General features: G+C 34.3%; 1 protein-coding gene and 1 long non-coding RNA gene across 2 annotated transcripts in view; one reads left to right on the forward strand and one right to left on the reverse strand.

Moving 5' to 3' along the window:
* Positions 1 to 18,899, reverse strand: part of AstC-R2 (Allatostatin C receptor 2) — a 649,221-nt gene that overhangs the window by 545,176 nt on the left and 85,146 nt on the right. The window lies entirely within an intron of this gene.
* Positions 16,962 to 18,026, forward strand: LOC141484882 (uncharacterized). Its single transcript, XR_012466854.1, has 3 exons — positions 16,962 to 17,153; positions 17,215 to 17,307; positions 17,611 to 18,026. It is a non-coding gene; the product is annotated as an uncharacterized lncRNA (long non-coding RNA).

The following is an 18,899-nucleotide window of genomic DNA, read 5'->3' on the forward strand; positions in this document are numbered from 1 at the left end:
AGGGTAACATAGATCCGCCTAAGATACTGATAAATCCTTCGATCCGTTATGCCAAACAACGAGCTTTTAGTTGAATATAAAGTCCTCTAACTCCCAAACACGAAATAGTAATTAATGTTGACTCCATCTGAAAGTTTTGTTTGTTAATGTGAGTTACATATAAACGACAACCATCGCTTATCCTTGAGAGGATGTTTCCGACCAGATCATATCAGGACAGAATTTTATTGGCAAGGATCGAATGATTAGATTTCAGAGTTTAATATTTCTGGAAGTGATTGACGCACAGAATGAATTGCTCGTTAATTCCAAAGTTAGATGGGTATTTCGATGTGAATTCGACTTTGGGGACTATGAAGGTCTGGTTTGGGAATATTCATGATGATATTTGAGTGAGTGAACTGAGGAAATGGCAATTTTTCGTTTTGTGGGGAATGTACGAGTTTTCAACAGTATAATTGACTCCTTTGAAAGCGAGAGAAACTACATTAAAGGCAAATTTTTATATCAATGCGAACAGATAAATTGAGAACTCAATAAAAAATAGTGAACTGAAATGAATTTGCATTTCATCTCATAATCTTCATGATAGTTCAAAGCGTATGTTTTGGTTGATTTCTGGGTTTTGTCGTGGTCTTCTCTGGTTACAATCTCCAAACGTTTCAACTACAACTGTGACAGTCATCAGTGTTCAGAGTACTCTTCTTGACGTATCAATTGAAACTGAGTTTTATCAAGAAAATTAATATTTTTGAATCAAATCCCGAAACATTTCTCTCCCCCTACAGAATAGGTCGAAATTCCGAATTTCGAAAAAGCAGAGGTAACTAAAAAAATTGCTAATAATTTTGATTATTATTATAAATTTCAAACAACAATAATATTGTAGAAAATACAAAGGGGTACAAAAAATTACTTAATGATCTAACTGAGGTTGTCAAACACTTATAGCCTACATTTCAGTATGTCGTCCTCCACGTTCAATACATATTATGGTTAGGTTAGGTTAGGTTAGGTTAGGTTAGGTTAGGTTTAGTTAGGTTAGGTTAGGTTAGGTTAGGTTAGGTTAGTTTAGGTTAGGTTAACATCCAACGACACCTTTTACGACTAAAGTTATACCTTACATTCCAAGACTATCTGAAAAAATAAGACGAATTGGAAATAGATATGATGTTAGAACTACTTTCAGAACAAAAAATACACTGAGATCTATACTCACACATACAAAACCCAACAACACTGAAGAAAAAAGAAAAAATTGTATTTATAAAATACCTTGTTCTTGTGGTAAAAGTTACATTGGTGAAACCTCAAGACCATTGAAAGTGCGTGAGAATGAACATCGAGATTATATAAAAAATAGACAATTGACAGGATCAAAATTATCAGAACACATTTTAAAATCAGACGGTGAACATCGGGTGGAATGGAATAGGACAAGAAAGATTACCAATGAGCCTCATTCTAAGAGACATAAGCTAAAAGAATCAGCGAATATTCTCATGTCTGGAGAGAACTGTATCTCGAATAGACCGTACTTGGCTACCCATCTTGAAGAAAACTTTGGATAGTGGCGAAATGGCAACAAACTGATATCGGAGAGTACCTTGTATTACATCGAATATTTCAGTTGTCAATCAACAACATTGACATAATTTCATATTTCAAAACTTCTTTGACATCTGTCGAAGAAGTAAAGAAATAAGCTCTCAAAAAAAGGAATAACTGCGTATATATTCGAATTTTTATCCATTTCTGAAGACGGAGGCAGATTTTGGCCTCCGAAACGTAAAAGATAAGTATAATTTCTTAAGAATTTTCTTGATAGGCAAAGTTGTGAAATACGACAAGTTACTTATGAATAGAAGATTTTTCTTTGTGAAAAATACTTTGATTTTTACGCAGTAACTTATCGGGGTAAAGTAAAAAGTTTGCCCTTCTACACTTGTATGAAGTTCTCCATTATAATTTTTATATTTTTTCAGATTGTTGAAGGTAACAATTACCTAAAAAAAGTTCGATAAAAAACTGATATTATGGTCTTCCTACCGACGTCTGTAACTGCATTTTTAACAAATCGGGGATTTATTTTTGCACAGTACTCGCGAATGGTATTTTCCAGATGTTGTATGTCTATTTCGGTACACTTTTTGTTTCAGGTAACTCCACAAGAAAAAGTCTAGAGGCGTCAAGTCGGGTGATCTAGGTGGCCAATAATGTTTCCAGTTACGTCCAGTAACTTTGCCTCTGAACATTTGTAGGACGGACTGTTTTACAGCAACCGTGTGATTGGTGTGTATTGGTGCGCCATCAAGCTGATACCATAGGTTGTATTTAATATTTAAAGGCATATTATCTAAAACTTCATCAACCTCATTATTTAAAAGGTTGAGATAACCGACGGATGATGAATTTCCCCTAAAGAAACACATTAAAAATATTACCAAAAATCACTGCTATAATACAATACTGCTTGTTTTATACACAAATAACAAATATTATCAAGAAAGACTAAAACGATTTACCGGAATATTTTTCAGTCTCGTTCCGTCACGGCATCCCGTCCGAAAAATTAAATAGAAAACAAACGCAGTCGAACACTAACGACTAACGGAGACCAACTGGAGGCTTGCCGCCTCTAACGCTATAATTTCTGCAACTAAAATTACAAATCGGGTCTGTCGCTGGTTGGATCGGTCACGAGGAGCCTGTGTTTTTTAAAGCGGTCGGAGGCTTGGCTCCCCTGCAACTTATGGCATTTATTATTTCGGTGGTTTATTCCTTATTGGCGGTGCGTTTGAGTTTTGTTGATGCAGGATATAGTGTGGTACGTACTATGTAGTCAGTGATAGTGTTTTTTCGGACATATAATGTATTTATATTGAAAATTAATGGTAAAGTAATGATAAATGATACCCAAGCATTTTTAGAAAAAAATAATCATAATTATTTGTCAATATTTTTTAATTTACTGCGTTGAATAGCCTCAAATTTTAAGGGGAGGCTAAGACTCCCTTGCCTCCTCTGACGAGCCGCCACTGGTGTGTATTTAAAACTGATTCAATTTTCAATATTCCTCTACAGAACATTTAGGTGAAGGAGAAATCTTTCCGATAATTGAAACCCACCGATATTTGTTAAATGGTTTCTTTGATAGTGGATATTTGCGATTCTTCCCTATATGAATTCTCTTCGCATTCGGAATGAGGGATGAAAGAAACTTAAATGAAAAATTCGGATACACGAAGTGGATGTTATTTTCTCAAAGTGTTTTGGGACTATTTTCGTTAAAATAGCTCATAAAATAAAATTTGTTCGCATCCTACGGACGCTTCGAACTTATTTTGCAGACACTGTCAACCCTTATCAAGCAATCATTATTCGATCTACGTCGAACGTGACGAGTTTCACGATGTCGTAGTTTCACTGTGGGGATTATTAAATGTGATAAAAATATATTTACTCGGAATACTATCCCAAATTGGAAGATGAGTATTTATATTTGTCTTGCATCATCGCCAATCGAATGGCAATGAGATTTTGTGATAATTATTAATATCATTAACTTGTAAGGTACAATTTATCATATTATTCAATGTTTTATATAAATTTTCACATTTTAAAGTACATTAATTTCACTCTCTGGGAGAGAAAGTTCTTGGCTTTCTACTACTCCAACTTGATACAAAAAGAAAGTTGAAGAAGTCTTCCAAGGAAAGAAAGAAAGTAACTCTATACATGGATGTGTAGATCATGCAAAGAAGTGACTTTCAGACACAAACTGAAATAAAGTCCTCCTGAAACAGCTACTTTCATATAAACATTGAATTATACGAAAGAAAAAATTCTTTCGAAACAAATACTTCTATATGAACACTGAATTATATAGAAGATACTTTTCTCTACTCAGTTTGTATTTCAAACATTCGTTGTGGAATAAAAATCAGATATCATTCACATGAGTTTTACTTTAAATGAATGGTAACAGATTGCACTCACATGGAACACTGTCATCCTCACTGGTATACACCGCTTCAAGACACTTGCCTCAAGGCTCTTCAGTACCAAATTGGATAACATTATAGAAAATACACACACTTCATTCATGAATTGCGATTTTTATTGTCAATGTTTATATGAAAGTAGCTGTTTCAAGAGGACTTTCTTTCAGTTTGTGTCTGAAAGTTACTTATTTGCATGATCTACACATCCATGTATAGAGTCACTTTCTTCCTTTCTTTGGAAGACTTCTTCAACTTTCTTTTTGTATCAAGATTGGGTGGTAGAAAGCCAAAAACTTTCTTTCCCAAAAATTAATCACTCCTAAAAAATATAACCTCTTCAATTCAATTAATTTCACCTACCCAAATAATTTAAAAAATGTGCACCTGGGGTAATTTTTTTAATTTCATTACAGATCAAATTTAACTCGGCCAAATAATATCGTGGATTATAACATCAGTTTGTTCCAGAAGAAACAACATAACAGAAACAGATATATGTTCTGTACTTAGTTGAAAATTATAAGCCTGCAGGAGGAACACAATAAGCGTTCAAAGCGAAGTGTACAATCTATTTAACTGAGGTTCAGTCACCAATAGAAAGCGTCATAAAAGCTGTTTCATACACAAGCGACGCTCTTCAAGACATGAAAGTATGTTGGAAAGAAACTTTCTGGCGTCATTTCGAAACTTTCCGAAAAGATTGGATAATAAGATAAAACGGTATTGACCTCACCGTGAGAACATTCAGTTTTATGTACCTATCCCATTGAAACGTAAATCTACGATGAACGATCAGTCTAAGAGATGTAATATAGTTCGTTTTCGATGGTGAATGGAAAAAATTGGTACCTCATTCCCTACGATTATGGACATACAGGATTGCTTACTATTGCGATTTTATTAGACACGTCACGTGATCTCGTGACGTAACAGTGGTGACTGACTGGATTGATTCGGTACTGCAGTTTTAAATTAAAATGAACAAATTTCATGTAAATCCCCCATTAAAATATCATTTTTATAAAGGATGAACTACTTAATATAAATGGATTGATACTAAGTGAAAATTTTTCTTTTATGGATGATAGGGCGAGCAATTTTGCCGTTTTTAAAAGTAAGGGATTTCATCAGTTTTTTATTTCTTTGAAACTGTAACTCCCACAAAAAATTTGTAATGAACTTTGTTTTAGGTAGGTAATAGTATTATCTAAAAAAAATTTCATAAGTTTTTGTTGCATCTTTTAAAATAAACGCTTAATAATCAAAAATATACCTGTATAAGTAATAAATTGTTCATAGGTGTAATAATTTTTTTTATTTATCTGACAGAAAATACATGGAACGTCTTTTATTTTTTATTAGGAAAATGAGAAATTCAGATAAAACAATTATCTTTGTTCCATAAATGATGAAATGAATAAATCTACAATTTTTGGTATTATTATACTACATTGGAGCAGAAAGGAACTTCTTTATCTTTTTTTTTTGACAGGTTTTAGAAATGTTCAAATTCACAAAATACTAATAAACATGATACAAATGAACATGACAGATCTCATTGAAGTGGTGAATAACTTACATTATTCACCTCTTGTACGTGAGTTTACTTAGCGTGCTAAATATACTATAACTCCACATATAAAAACAAAAAATATATACATATATACACATATACACATTCATATACACACCTACATACATATAACATAATTATTTGGTATATCTGGTTTATTTTATATTTATAATCAGGTAATCCCATATTCCCACATTGAACGTGTATTCTGGTTAGTATCTTAAACATTTTTTTTGACAAATTAGAAGGTTCTGTTTTTTTTTTGATATGGTTTTTTATCAGTTTACTAAATATACCTCTTCCTGTTTCAAGAATCCATGTTTATATTTTTAGTTTAACAGTTTTTTTCTTTAAATACGATTTTACCATATCCTGTCATTCTTCTGGTATCATATTATATAATTTAGGACCCAAATAATAGAAAGTATGTTGTCCGATACTTTTATTGCACTTAGGAACTTGTGTTCTGATATTTTTAGTTCTTGTCTAGTAAGAATATTCTGGTGGGCATATTAAATCTTTGTTTGAGTACATATAGATGAGAAGTTTTTGTCCATATAACTGCCTTATATCGCATACTTGACTTATCTCATATAGTTTGTCAGAGGGGTAACTGATGTTTTTTTTTTGTATATGATTCTTAATATCCATCTCTGTAAGACGTTTAGTTTTTCTAGATGGGAATCGTATACTCCTCCCCATCCAAGGATGCCATAGGCTAGGAGAGACTGAACCAAAGAAAAGTAAATGATTTTCTGATGATTTATATCCAGAAACTGATTCAAGAATCTGAATCTTCCCAAAAGGTCTCTCAATTTATTGACAAGACTATTGATATGTAGATCCCACCGTAAATGTTGATCCATGGTAATTCCCAAGTACTTTACTGTTGCGACTTCTGGAATATGTGTGTCTGAGTCAATTATTAGATTTCCTAGATTTGGTAAGTGGCTTTTATATGAGGCAAAAGACATGTACTGTGTTTTATCGACATTTAATGTGAGCTTATTCAACTGAAACCATTTTTGAACCATTGAAAAATCACCCTCCGCATCGATTTTCAGTCTCTCCCAGCTTTGTGACGTGTAAAATATAGCAGTATCATCAGCGAAACCGATAATACTACCCCTTGATTCAAATTCCAACAGACTGTTTATATAAACGCTGAATAAAAGAGGTCCAAGTACTGTTCCTTAGGGAACACCAAATGTTATTGCTCTCATTTGACTGACACTGTTATTCAAAGATACTTGTTGATGTCGATCAGTCAAATAACTCTTCAACAAATCATGAACTCTATCTCTTATTCCATAAGCGTTCAGTTTTTTCAATAGAATGTCATGTGAAACAGTATCGAATGCTTTAGAGAGGTCTATGAAGATACAAAGTGCTGGTATTCGATTATCTATTGCTTCATATATATTTTTTTGATAATGCACAAATAGCATCTTCAGTTGAGCAACCTTCTCTGAAGCCAAACTGTTTTTTCAGGGATTTTGGGAAATAACCACTTTCGAAACATCTATTTATGAGTACAGACAATGGAAAAGCAACATGATCCGAAATCTCTTTCAGGGTTTCAGCTCTAATTCCATCTACTTCGGGTGCTTTTTTGGTCTTTAAACTTTTTATGATTTCTATAATCTCTGACTCATTTGTTTCATATAAGAACATGGAGCACGATATATTTTTGATATTATCTTGGAATGTAGATATATCACGAATTTTGCTAGCGTATTCTTTTCCCAGGCTGCTGAAATAGTGGTTGAAATAATTAGCCATTTCCTTATCTTCTGTTAAAATGTGGTTTCCTGTATTGATTTTTTTAACCTGTTTCAGATTTTGGTTTGTTATAAATATTATTTACACAGCTCCAGAGTGTTTTAGAGGAGTTTTTGTTTTTATCTATCATACTGTTTATGCAATATTTCTTACTTTTTTGTATTTCACGATTAATGATGTTTTTATATCGTTTATATTGTTCATGCAATATTATATTATTTGGGTTTTTTCGATGTTGTAGGTATAAATCATTTTTATGTGATATTATTTGTAGTAATTGTTCAGTTACCCACGGTTTCTTGGTTCTTTTTTCTTTCGGAATTTTAACTGTTTCAGTGCAGTTATTGATATTCCTTTGTAGGATTTCAATGAAGGTGTCTGTGATATCATCAATGTCGGTTCTATTTATCACATTTTCCCAATCCTCTAGAGCTATTTTATTTCTAAGTTTCGTAAAATCGATGAACTTCTTATAATTTTGTCTTGAGTTTTTATCTGTCAATGTCATCTTCAAAGGTCATTTGGAAAACAATTGGGTCATGATCTGGTCCATCACATAAATGAATGAAAGATTGACATGAATTATTATGTGAGTCCGTTTTAACAAAATAATGATCAATACAGGTTCTGCTTGCTCTTCGGGTAGGGTCGTTTATATATGATACAAAATCGAATGAATTTAATATATTGTTATATTCATCAATATCAGGATCACGGTTCTCCAATATGTTTATACAGTGTGTCAATTTGAAAACTTCCCACCCTCAATATCTCCCTTCCAGTACATAATATGAAAAAATGGTCAGACAGGTCAACTTTATTTGCAAGGGGGACACTCTGAATGAATATTTTCAACCCTCGGGGTTCAACCCCCTAGGAGGGGTGGATGTTACCCTCAGAATTTCAAATGGAAAGGGGGGTCAAGTGGCACATCATTTTGAAGGGCATTCAATTCGCTTGCCGACGGTGCCCTCATTTATTATTTTCCGATCAGCAGTATCCGAAAATGTAGTTCTAAACTAATAGAAGTAATTAGAATTGGCCTATACTAAAATGCCTGGTTATCAAGTAAGTATGCAAAGAAATACAATTTATTGACTCTCTTATAAGTAAAACTTGTGATGACGGGTCAGCTTTTCAACTTTCCATCAGGGGTAAAATTAGACAAGCCTCAAAAAATTTACATTAATTAGTTATCTGATTTCGGTGACTTTCATTTGGGTTTATTATCGGATTTAAAACTCTTATCCCTTTTTTGTTACTTCTGCTATAAAAAGTATCGTTTTTTGAGCAAAAAAGGTGTTCATCGCATTCAAGCCATTTGGTAGTACTATCATTTCAGTTTCATTTGTTGAGCTGATCAGCGATACCTTAGAAAGTGTATAAATTGTAAGAATGGTTTACACTATCCAAGACCGAATTGAAATAATTTTTATTTATGGAGAGGTGGGCAAGTGCGCACGAAGGGCGGCATCTCTTTTTAATGAAAGAAATCCAAATCTTAATATAAGTCACCGGTATGTGCTTGATTTGGTGACAAAGTTTTCCGAAACTGGTTCGGTGAAGAATAAAAAAAGGAATAACCCCAGAATACTGAATGAGGATGCTCAAATTGAGGTGTTGGGAACATTTGCTGCAGAGCCGACTAGCTCCTTACGATCAGTAGCAGAACAGACGGGAATGTCACACGAGACTGTAAGGAAAGCACTGAAAATGCACAAATTTCATCCATATAAAATGCAGATTCTCCACGAGCTCCATGAGGATGATTATGACAGAAGAATAGAATTCTGTGAAATCATGACTCTTCGAATCAATGCTTTACCTAATATTCTGTTCAATATCTGTTTCAGTGATGAATGTTCATTTTTCCTGAATGGCAATGTTAATAGGCAAAATTGTCGCTATTGGAGTGACGAAAACCCTCACAATTTTCGAGAAGGACATACACAACACCCACAAAAAGTTAATGTTTGGGCTGGTATTCTTGGAAATGCCATTATCGGACCTTTATTTTTTGAAGAAAACTTGAATGGTGATCTGTACCTAGATATGCTTCAAGCACCTATCGATCCACTTATAACTCACGAGCTCGAAACTCAAATTGATGCATACGGTAATTTACTGTTGCAGGAAGATTTGTTACATTTCCAACAGGACGGTGCGCCACCTCATTATTTTCGCCCCGTCCGACAATGGTTGAACGAGCGATTCCGGGAGAGATGGATTGGCAGAAGGGGATCAATTGAGTGGCCACCGAGATCACCGGATTTGACTCCATTAGATTTTTTTCTTTGGGGATATCTCAAATCTGTCGTTTATAAAACACAGCCCACTGATATGGATGACCTCAAAGGACGAATTACAGCAGCATGCCGGTCAATTAGTGGTGAAGTTTTCCAAAATGTTCGAGAGGAGTTCGAAAACAGACTGTATTACTGTTTAGAGCAGAATGGACAACATTTTGAACATATTATCAGATAAAGCGTAACAAGATGGTTGAAATTTGTTTTTTGCAATTTAGTATTTTTTGTTTGCACTCGATGCGTATTTCGTTAACTAAGTAGTTCTACATTCCTCTCACATCCACGAATTCGAATATTACTCAAGGGTTGGAACGATGCTACCTAGTACGATGCTCACCTTTTCCAATAGTCCATTACAATCATTTGTTTTGAATACCAACCTGAATACCAAACATCTAGTGCGGGCGAGTTTTAATCATTTATTCTTATTCACTTCTAATCACCGTTCGTTTGGAACGTTATTGTTCAAAAACTGCTCATCAAAAACCAATGAAAAAGGTATCATTGGCAAGAGAATTGAATGCCCTTCAAAATGATGTGCCACTTGACCCCCCTTTCCATTTGAAATTCTGAGGGTAACATCCACCCCTCCTAGGGGGTTGAACCCCGAGGGTTGAAAATATTCATTCAGAGTGTCCCCCTTGCAAATAAAGTTGACCTGTCTGACCATTTTTTCATATTATGTACTGGAAGGGAGATATTGAGGGTGGGAAGTTTTCAAATTGACACACTGTATTTATGTCTCCTATGATAATATGATGTTTCGGTTTATTCCTAGTTAGGTAAGTACTGAGGTCAAAATTAAAATCTTTAATAGAACTACTTGGTGATCTGTATATTGCTGTTATCGTAACGACTTAAAGTTTGTTATGTTGGGATGAATTGCTTTTGATGACCCTAGATTTATAATTTTTTGTTCGAAGTCTAAATGTGTGTTTATGTATATAACAACGCCATCATGAGAATTTAAATCTCCCTGATTATAAACTATATTGTATCCTTCTATAAAACACAGATCCAAATCTTCAAGATTAAAAGTTTCCGTTAGAACAATAACATCGAATTGATTATTAATTTGGCTTAAAAATAGTACTAAATAATCGTAGTGCTTTTGTAAACTTCTGATGTTCACTTCGTACGGTTCGATTTTTCATTTAGGATTTCAAAATCAGAAGTTTTCTCTAAAATTTTAGCTTTTACTAACTCAACATCATATTCCTGTACGAAAGTATCCATTTTTGATAATAATCATGAGTTATCTTTTCTTTCAGTTACAGAATCAGATGTGCAGCCAGCAATCTAATCTTTATATTGTTACTTGTGCTAGATTGGGAGGTCGATCTGAGAGATCTGGAGGAAATCTGTTGATGTCCACTTAAGACATTTTTCAGGTTCTTGCTTGGATTACGGCTAGAAGTACTTTTTTCCGTATTTTGTTCTTCTGTATTGGTGGCCTCACTATTTGTAAGTATGTTGACTGGTACTATTGGTGTTTGTAGTGCGCTATTGTGTCTTGGGTTTTCTGATGTATTATCCGCTTGTTCCAGGTCCTCGATCGAGTAGACGATTTTATCAACATACAGGTTATTCCCTTTGATATAATTTATACTGCTTTCGTTTTCTTGTGCTTCGCGTAGGAATCTTCTGAGTATTTTGTTTTCTGATCTCTGTTTGAAAGTTAGATCCTGGGATATTGATATTCCAAATCCTTTTAGTTTCATGCAGTTCCTGAGAATTTCTGCCTTTTTGAAGTGTGAAATCCACTAAATATATTTGAATAATTTTTTTGCATGACTGTAGAAAAATATTTGAAGGATTAATCTATTACTTTATTTAATTGTCGATTTTTTTTATTATAAGAATTATTCAAATTTGACCTATTTTCGTCGACCTTCAAGTTATTATAATTCATTTTGATAATTGTTCGCAGTTTGTAAAATTCAAAAATAATATTTAAAAGAAAATCTTCCCTTTTTGCAATTTTTTTGAAAAAGTTTTTACAACTCCTGGCTCTTTTCTGAATCCATTAGATTTCAAACAGATCTGTGGGTTTAATAAGACCTTCCAATCAAAGTGGCTGGACCCAAGAAGGTACATTATAATTATAATCTTCTGCTTTTATTTCATAAGTATAATCGCCTGAACCAGGTGGATCATTTTTATGCTTTTTAGCAAAGTATCCAGCAATATATTCTAAAGAGTCCTCTGTTATTTCTTTAAAGTCAACTGATTGCTTTTGCAAGTTCACACTGCACAAATACGACCAGGCAATTTAACTAAAAATTACAAGGTTATTTGATGGTTAGACAATCATTGCTATTACCTACTTACAAAAATGTGAATATTTCCAGTTCAAAAAATAAAAAAAGTTCCACAATGGCAAAAAACAAACCTTAAAACGGTCTTATATGGCGTCCAGTTTAAAAAATGTCCGAAAGCATAAAAAATACGACTTTCACAATAACAAACTCAATGTTTCAGAAACCTAATTGGTACAGTGGAATGAAAATTTTATCAAAATACACAAGAATAATGTAATTCTGTCCGAAAATAATCCTTTTAAATAACACACAGTTTTATGGCAGCTACTAAAAGTGTCACCAGTGTTACGTCACATCTCGGCGCTTGTTTAACGTGGCGATATATGTAAGTAAGCAATCCTGTATGTCCATAATCGTTGCCTAATTCCAATGAATGATAGAAAATAAACAAGGCTGTAGCATTGGCATTTTCTGGGCTGTGATTTAGTGTTTTTGACAATTATAGAGTTATTGAAAGCTTGGTAGAAGATCGGAAAACAAATTAATTTTTCGATGTTGATATAGATTATTAATTAACGTTATACCAGACATAGTACTTAGGTGCCTTCACAAAACGTATTAACGAACACAATACGTTTTTTTTAGGAAAAAACACAAGAACTACAGGAAAATCCTTAAGGCATCCTTAGATTTTGTAACGTTATGATATACGTTAATGCTCGCTATTGCGAGCATTAACGAACCTAGTTCGGTTTTCGTCACTGGGATTTTTGCGCCACTGCTGATTGGCGAGATTTTTGAAGGCGATAGTTTGCTCGATAGTTTTGTTGAACCAAGGTTTGCCGTTACAAGGCCGTTCCATTGAAGAAGGAATATATGCATCCACGTATGATAGAATAACTTCCGTGACTTCAGAAGCACAAGTTGATGGATCTTTAGAGTTGAAACAAACATGTAGCCGTGGGAAATTTCTGAAATGATCTTGAAAATCCTCTCATTCAGCTGATCTGAAATACCAAACCAAACTGAAAAGTGGAGTTTAGTGCAGAAACTTGAACTGATTGAAAGCATCAGAACGGAAGCAAATAACAGGCATGACAAGTGGGGAGATGAGGTAAGTGTGAGGCTCTCTCAGGTCATAGATCTCGTAAGTTCTGATGGGAGGTACCACTGACATTGTTACCAGACATTTCAAAAGAACTACAAAATATATTCCTTCGTCTGAGCCCTGAAGTTGAGCCATATACTGTCACACATTTCAAAAGAAAACTTATCCAGCGTTATGATAATAGTTTAAATTTTGCAGTTTTACCAGGAAAAAGAAGTGTGATTTGTTTTTCTGGAGCATCAACTAATATTTTATCAGACAACTGGTATAAAAATCGGAACTGTGATAATGAAGCTGAAAAGGAACTGAGATTGATCAAAACTGCAGCAGCAGTTATTCGACGTGAGATAAAGTCCAAAAGTTACGACTATTCCCAGTTTCCAACAATTGAAGATATTTGTAAAGGGGGATCTGAACTGGTACCTGAGTTGCTCAATGTCTTGATAACTGAAATTATTCAGCCTACTTGTACAAGACAAACATCCGAGAAAATCCAGAGGACAAAACAAATTATGGAAAGGAAAAAAACAGCAATATGTCACAGTATAATACGCGCTGCTCGTCCAAGATCGTTTTTATCCCCAGCCCAACTTGGAACGGGTGTTTTGTTACACAGAAAATTTGGTTCGAAGGTCTTGATTGACTCCCTGTGCAATATGGGTGTTGGTGTACCTTACCAGGAAGTGTTGAGATATGAGAGATCCGTCACTTGCCAAGAGAACACAAGAATAGAGAACGGTTATGTGCAATTCGTGTTCGATAATGCAGACTACAATGTTCACACACTAGATGGTCATAACACCTTCCACGTCATGGGTGGAATTGCTTGCATTACACCTAAAACAGCTCTTCAGGTTGAGGAAAATATACCTCGAAAGAATGTTGCTGCTCAAGCTGTTGAAAACAAAGGCCTGTTTGACTTGCAAACTTACAAAGCCCCGGTTACATCTGGATATTCTAAAATAGTCGCTACAAACCTTGCTTCCCTAGAAGACAAACCATCACTTTCATACAAAAATGGACGAACACTTAATATGTTTTGGTTGAGTGGCACCTGGTTAGAATGTCCAGAAGAATGTAAACCTGGTTCGAGTGGCTGCATGGAAAAGCTTTATGCGAAGGAACAGTTCCAAACTTCGGCTGTAGTCCCTGTTCCATTTATCAACTTAGCTCCTTCAAATCCATCAACAATTTATACAGCTCTTCTTCAAGCTGCCAAACAAGGGGCCAGCAATGGTCAAACGATAACAATGGTGACTTTTGATCAGCCATTGTATGCTAAAGCTCGTGAAATAGTAGCCGCAGCATCTCATGACAGGAGTGGTCTAAACTGCACTAGCATATGCAGCAATTGCTCAGGCCAAGCATGTGATAACATGGACAATAATAACATCTTAGACGACGAGCTAGAGGAGGAGGATAATGTGCTGGAGGATGAGTGAAGTTAATAAAGACATTGAACATTCCAAATTTGAAAGATATTTATGCTTAAGAAGTGAATTTATGTTGCAATGTTCGTAGAAAGTTCAGGGTGGGTTTCTCCGTACCACAGGTTTATATGGCCTAGGCCTGTGGAAGCCTCTTTTCCCTTAAAAAAGAGTGCCCCTTGATAAGGTGGTGAGGTTGTCGTTCCTTCAAGGGCTTATCACTAACATACCACCGGCCACTGAAATAGCAACATTCTTTTACGAAGCTTATTTTTTTAAAAAATTATCAAAATTACGAAAAAGTTAACATTTACACCGTCTGTAACTCTTGAACCGTACAATTTAGAGTGATTATGGAAAGGACCATTCTTATTTAAAATTTAACGTAGAACATTTTTGTATATAACAATGTTCAGGATAAACCGCTTAGTTTTTGAAATATTTACGAAAAACTAAAAAAACTAGTGATTTTTCAAATTCCCCCCCCCCTCACCCCCAAATCCGACGCTCAAAATGGTGTAACTTTTTACTATAGAATAAGGGGACTATGTAGAGCAATTTGGTGTTGGAGGAAAACTTTTACTTTGGATGTTGAGGTTTAGGTCTAATTACACCGTACTATATGCGCGGCTCAGATTGTTCCCCAGAATTTTTCGGTAATTCACTCAACACGAAAAAGAGTTTGTGATCAAAAGATCCCAATGGAGACCTTACGGTGACTGTGTGAATTTCTGGTGTTTAAAAATTATTGTGAATGAAATAATACCCCGAACAAAGAACATTTGGTTTAAGGTTTCTTGTTCAAGAATGTGTTTCAAGGTTTCACACTTTACAGGAGGAATCAGCGCATGACTATCGTAAACTATTCCACCCCAATTTTTTTTCAATCTACTTGACATCACCCTATTGATTATATGAATGTATGTTTCGATGGGCCAACTCCGTATCATATTGTTCAAATCGAAATAATTCGAACAATTGCAAGAAACTGTTATTTTTCAACCCCACAATAAAAAAAGTATTCAAGTACGAATAATAATAGTAATAATAGGAGCGGTGCCTGTGTTCAACTACTGATTTACATTGAATTTGAATCGCAGAAGATTTAAAATGTTCTGAGGAAGTTTATTCCACATAAACGCAGTTTTTTCATCAAAAGAGTTTTTGAACAGTGAAGTTCAGGGCAGTGATGAGCCTCAAAACGAGGAGCAGCCACAGTCCGTCACGTATTCCTGATAAGTACCGCTCTTAGTGTACACTTCACTTCCCGTGAAAGTATCTGTAGAAGAAAGACAAATCTCCAACCTTTCTTCGATGCTCCAGATTAATTGCAAGTGATGTTTGCGTCTCCAATCAGGCAAATGTCTCTTCTCTGGATGGAATCCAGCAGCTTCAGGTTATGCCCGAGGGTGGAGCTCTATACATGAGAACAACAGTCCAAAGAAGGTCTGATCTGAGCTCCATAAAGCATCAAAAGTTGCTGAAGTGTGTACAGTTTTCTGGTTCCAAGCTTTTGCGAATCAGACTTTGCAATTTCAGCGACATGATTCTGCCAAAACATGGTATCCATGTTGACCCCCATCAAACTTATTGGAGCAGAAAGTGGAATTGTCTGACCTGACAGTATTCTATTCAGTTCGGAAACATTTATATTTTTGGAAAAAACCGATGCATGGGTTTTTGTGGCATTGAATTGAACCTGCTTATTTTCACCCCAATTCGAAATTACTTGTAGATCCTCATCAAGGTAAGCAACCTCCTGCTGGAGATAATATACCCACACAGCACCAGATATTCATGGAATATTCCCTGTATATCATAAAACTAACGTATATATTCCAAATATTCATAGAATATTCTTGGAATATATACATGCCTTTAGAATATTCATAGAATATGCTTGAATAAATATGGCAGGATTATTCCCGAAAGAATGTACGTTGAATGTCTATAAATGGATTATTCTCCCTTGAATATTCTAAGAATATTGTCGATCGAATATACCATATGGTATATTCTTAGAATATATCCCCACGGTATATTTTGGAATATTCTATACAATGGAATTTTGAATTATCTTATAATAACGTATTCAAATAATTCAATATTATTAAAAACAAAAATATTTGAAGATCTTAATCGAATGCATAACTTAATATATATAACCCTGATAGTGTTAACCAGTTTTTGAACTCAACGCGAAGATTCTGGATGAATTGCTTCAACAGCAACTGTTGGAAACGACAAAAAAATTTGAATGGGCCAACAAATGAACCAATTGCATCAATAAATTGGTTAATTCTCATCCTATTTGTCTTTTTGTATTTGAAATTATTTAATTACAAAGCGAAAAATCCTGGAAACACAGAAATGGAGAAGTGAAGAATTGAAGTAAACGTTTCTCATTGGACAATTGAAGTGTAGCGCGCGACAGTCGAATAAGCTCTGCGAAAGCGGCTGTCCCTTAATGCTTGGTACCTTTGCGTTAAATTCGACATTTGATTCAACATGGCGTTTGACGTGGCAGGTTCGCGTGTGTAATGCATGGTGTGTTGGTGTTATTATCAAAGTATAATTCTGTCACGTTCAGTGTACCATTTATAATTTGGGGTTGTCCAATTTGCAGTACAGCGAATAGTTTGATTTTGGATCTTCAAACAGGAGAGTTGTATATATTCAGTCTTTAAGAAAAGTAAGTGAAATGCAATAGTATCGATAATAAAGTCATGGTGATTAACCTACTATACCTATAGGTTCGAGGAGAGTTGGTGTGTGGGATTTGTTGGTTTGACTAAGTACATGTTTGAACTAGAGTGATTTCAGTTGTGTATCTTCAATAGAGAAAAGTAAGTGAATGACACATTCTTTTGTATCAATTTTTTTTTCATAATTTTTATCATTCGTTTTCAAGATAGTATTAATTTGCCCAAAAGGAAACAGAGTGGTACCTGGTACAGACAGGTGCGCCAAGGAACTGAAAACTTAATGAGTACTTTTCAACAAAAAAATGCAAGTTGCTCTCCAAGTCATAAAATGTTGTAAATGTTCATGAGTAACCTAGGCGAAAAATATCTATTTGATTTTTATTCCAGTTTTATTGTGCCACTTTCAAATAGTGATAATGAACGTTAATGTACATTTTGTTCCAGGTATTACTATTGAAACACTGGCTGATGCATTGTTGGACAAATATAAGGAAAACTATTCTGGTGAGCAAAGTTTGGATAACTTTAAGTAAGTGAAATTCATTGAAGAACCCATCATACCACTCATTTTAAATACTTCATTTGTGGGTTTATTTTTTTAAGTGTGAAACCTAACCTAAACTATTTCTTGATGTAATACATTTTTTCTTTTTCAATGAAATGATATATTTATTATTTTTTAATTAGTGCTGTTGAATTCACAGAGTTGTCATTTTAGTATATTTTTAGTATACATTTGTTTGAGAGTAGGAACATCCTAATTTGAATACATTTCTAATATTTGTAATATGACATTATTCAGGAATATTCTATTCAGTGAATAAATATTTTGAATTGGATGTTTTATTTTTAATATTGGTTGAAACGTTAAATATTTCAGTGTATATTATTTTTAAAATATATTTGTTTATGAATATTATGTGTTTTGTTACTTGTGTGAATCTTGCATCAAAATGCAATATATACATGCCTAATAGCGTTTACTCGCCACATTCTTGGAATATTCCAAATATTCCTAGAATATTCATAAAATATGTTTAAAGAATATTCTATGAGGTTTCCCTATTGTATATTCCTACAATAAACTGAGAATATCCTGAATATTTTATGAATATTCTTTGGGTTCTATTCCTGGAATATTCTTAATAGAAAATACCTTACATATTCTAAAAATATTCCCAAAGAATATTCTTAAAATATATCAAAGGTTCGCCAGGAGCACTTCCAGGGAATATTCTCCAGAAGATATATATATCCATGGCATATTCATAGCATAATACAATATACTTAAATGTATATTCATGAAATATACCTGGAATATCTATTGCTATGTGGGTAGATCCCTGGGAAATACAGTGATGAAGAATATGCTGGACTTCTGGATCTATACCTCAAATCCAGAAATTCACAGTCACCGTGAGGTCTCCAGTGGGATCTTCTGACCACACTCATTTTAGTGTTGACTGAATTACTAATAAATGTTGGCATTACAGATCTCCAAGAACAATTCCGAAATTTCCCCTGACTAGATGTTTGTTTCAGCTCCAATGATCAATAAACTTGTGCTGCCGAAGTCACGGACGTTATTCTATCATTCATGGATGCAATTATTTTATTTTAATGAAACGTATTTCTAACGGCAAACCTTGGTTCAACAAAGATTGCGAACAAAGGTTGCGAGCAAGCTGTTGCCTTCAGAAGACCTTCTATCTTATATCTCCCATATTTGGAAT

Source organism: Leptinotarsa decemlineata, unplaced genomic scaffold (assembly GCF_025532065.1).
Source record: "Leptinotarsa decemlineata unplaced genomic scaffold, Ldec_3_MD MMD2_tig00026294_RagTag_RagTag, whole genome shotgun sequence".
In the NCBI taxonomy this organism is placed as follows: Eukaryota; Metazoa; Arthropoda; class Insecta; order Coleoptera; family Chrysomelidae; genus Leptinotarsa; species Leptinotarsa decemlineata.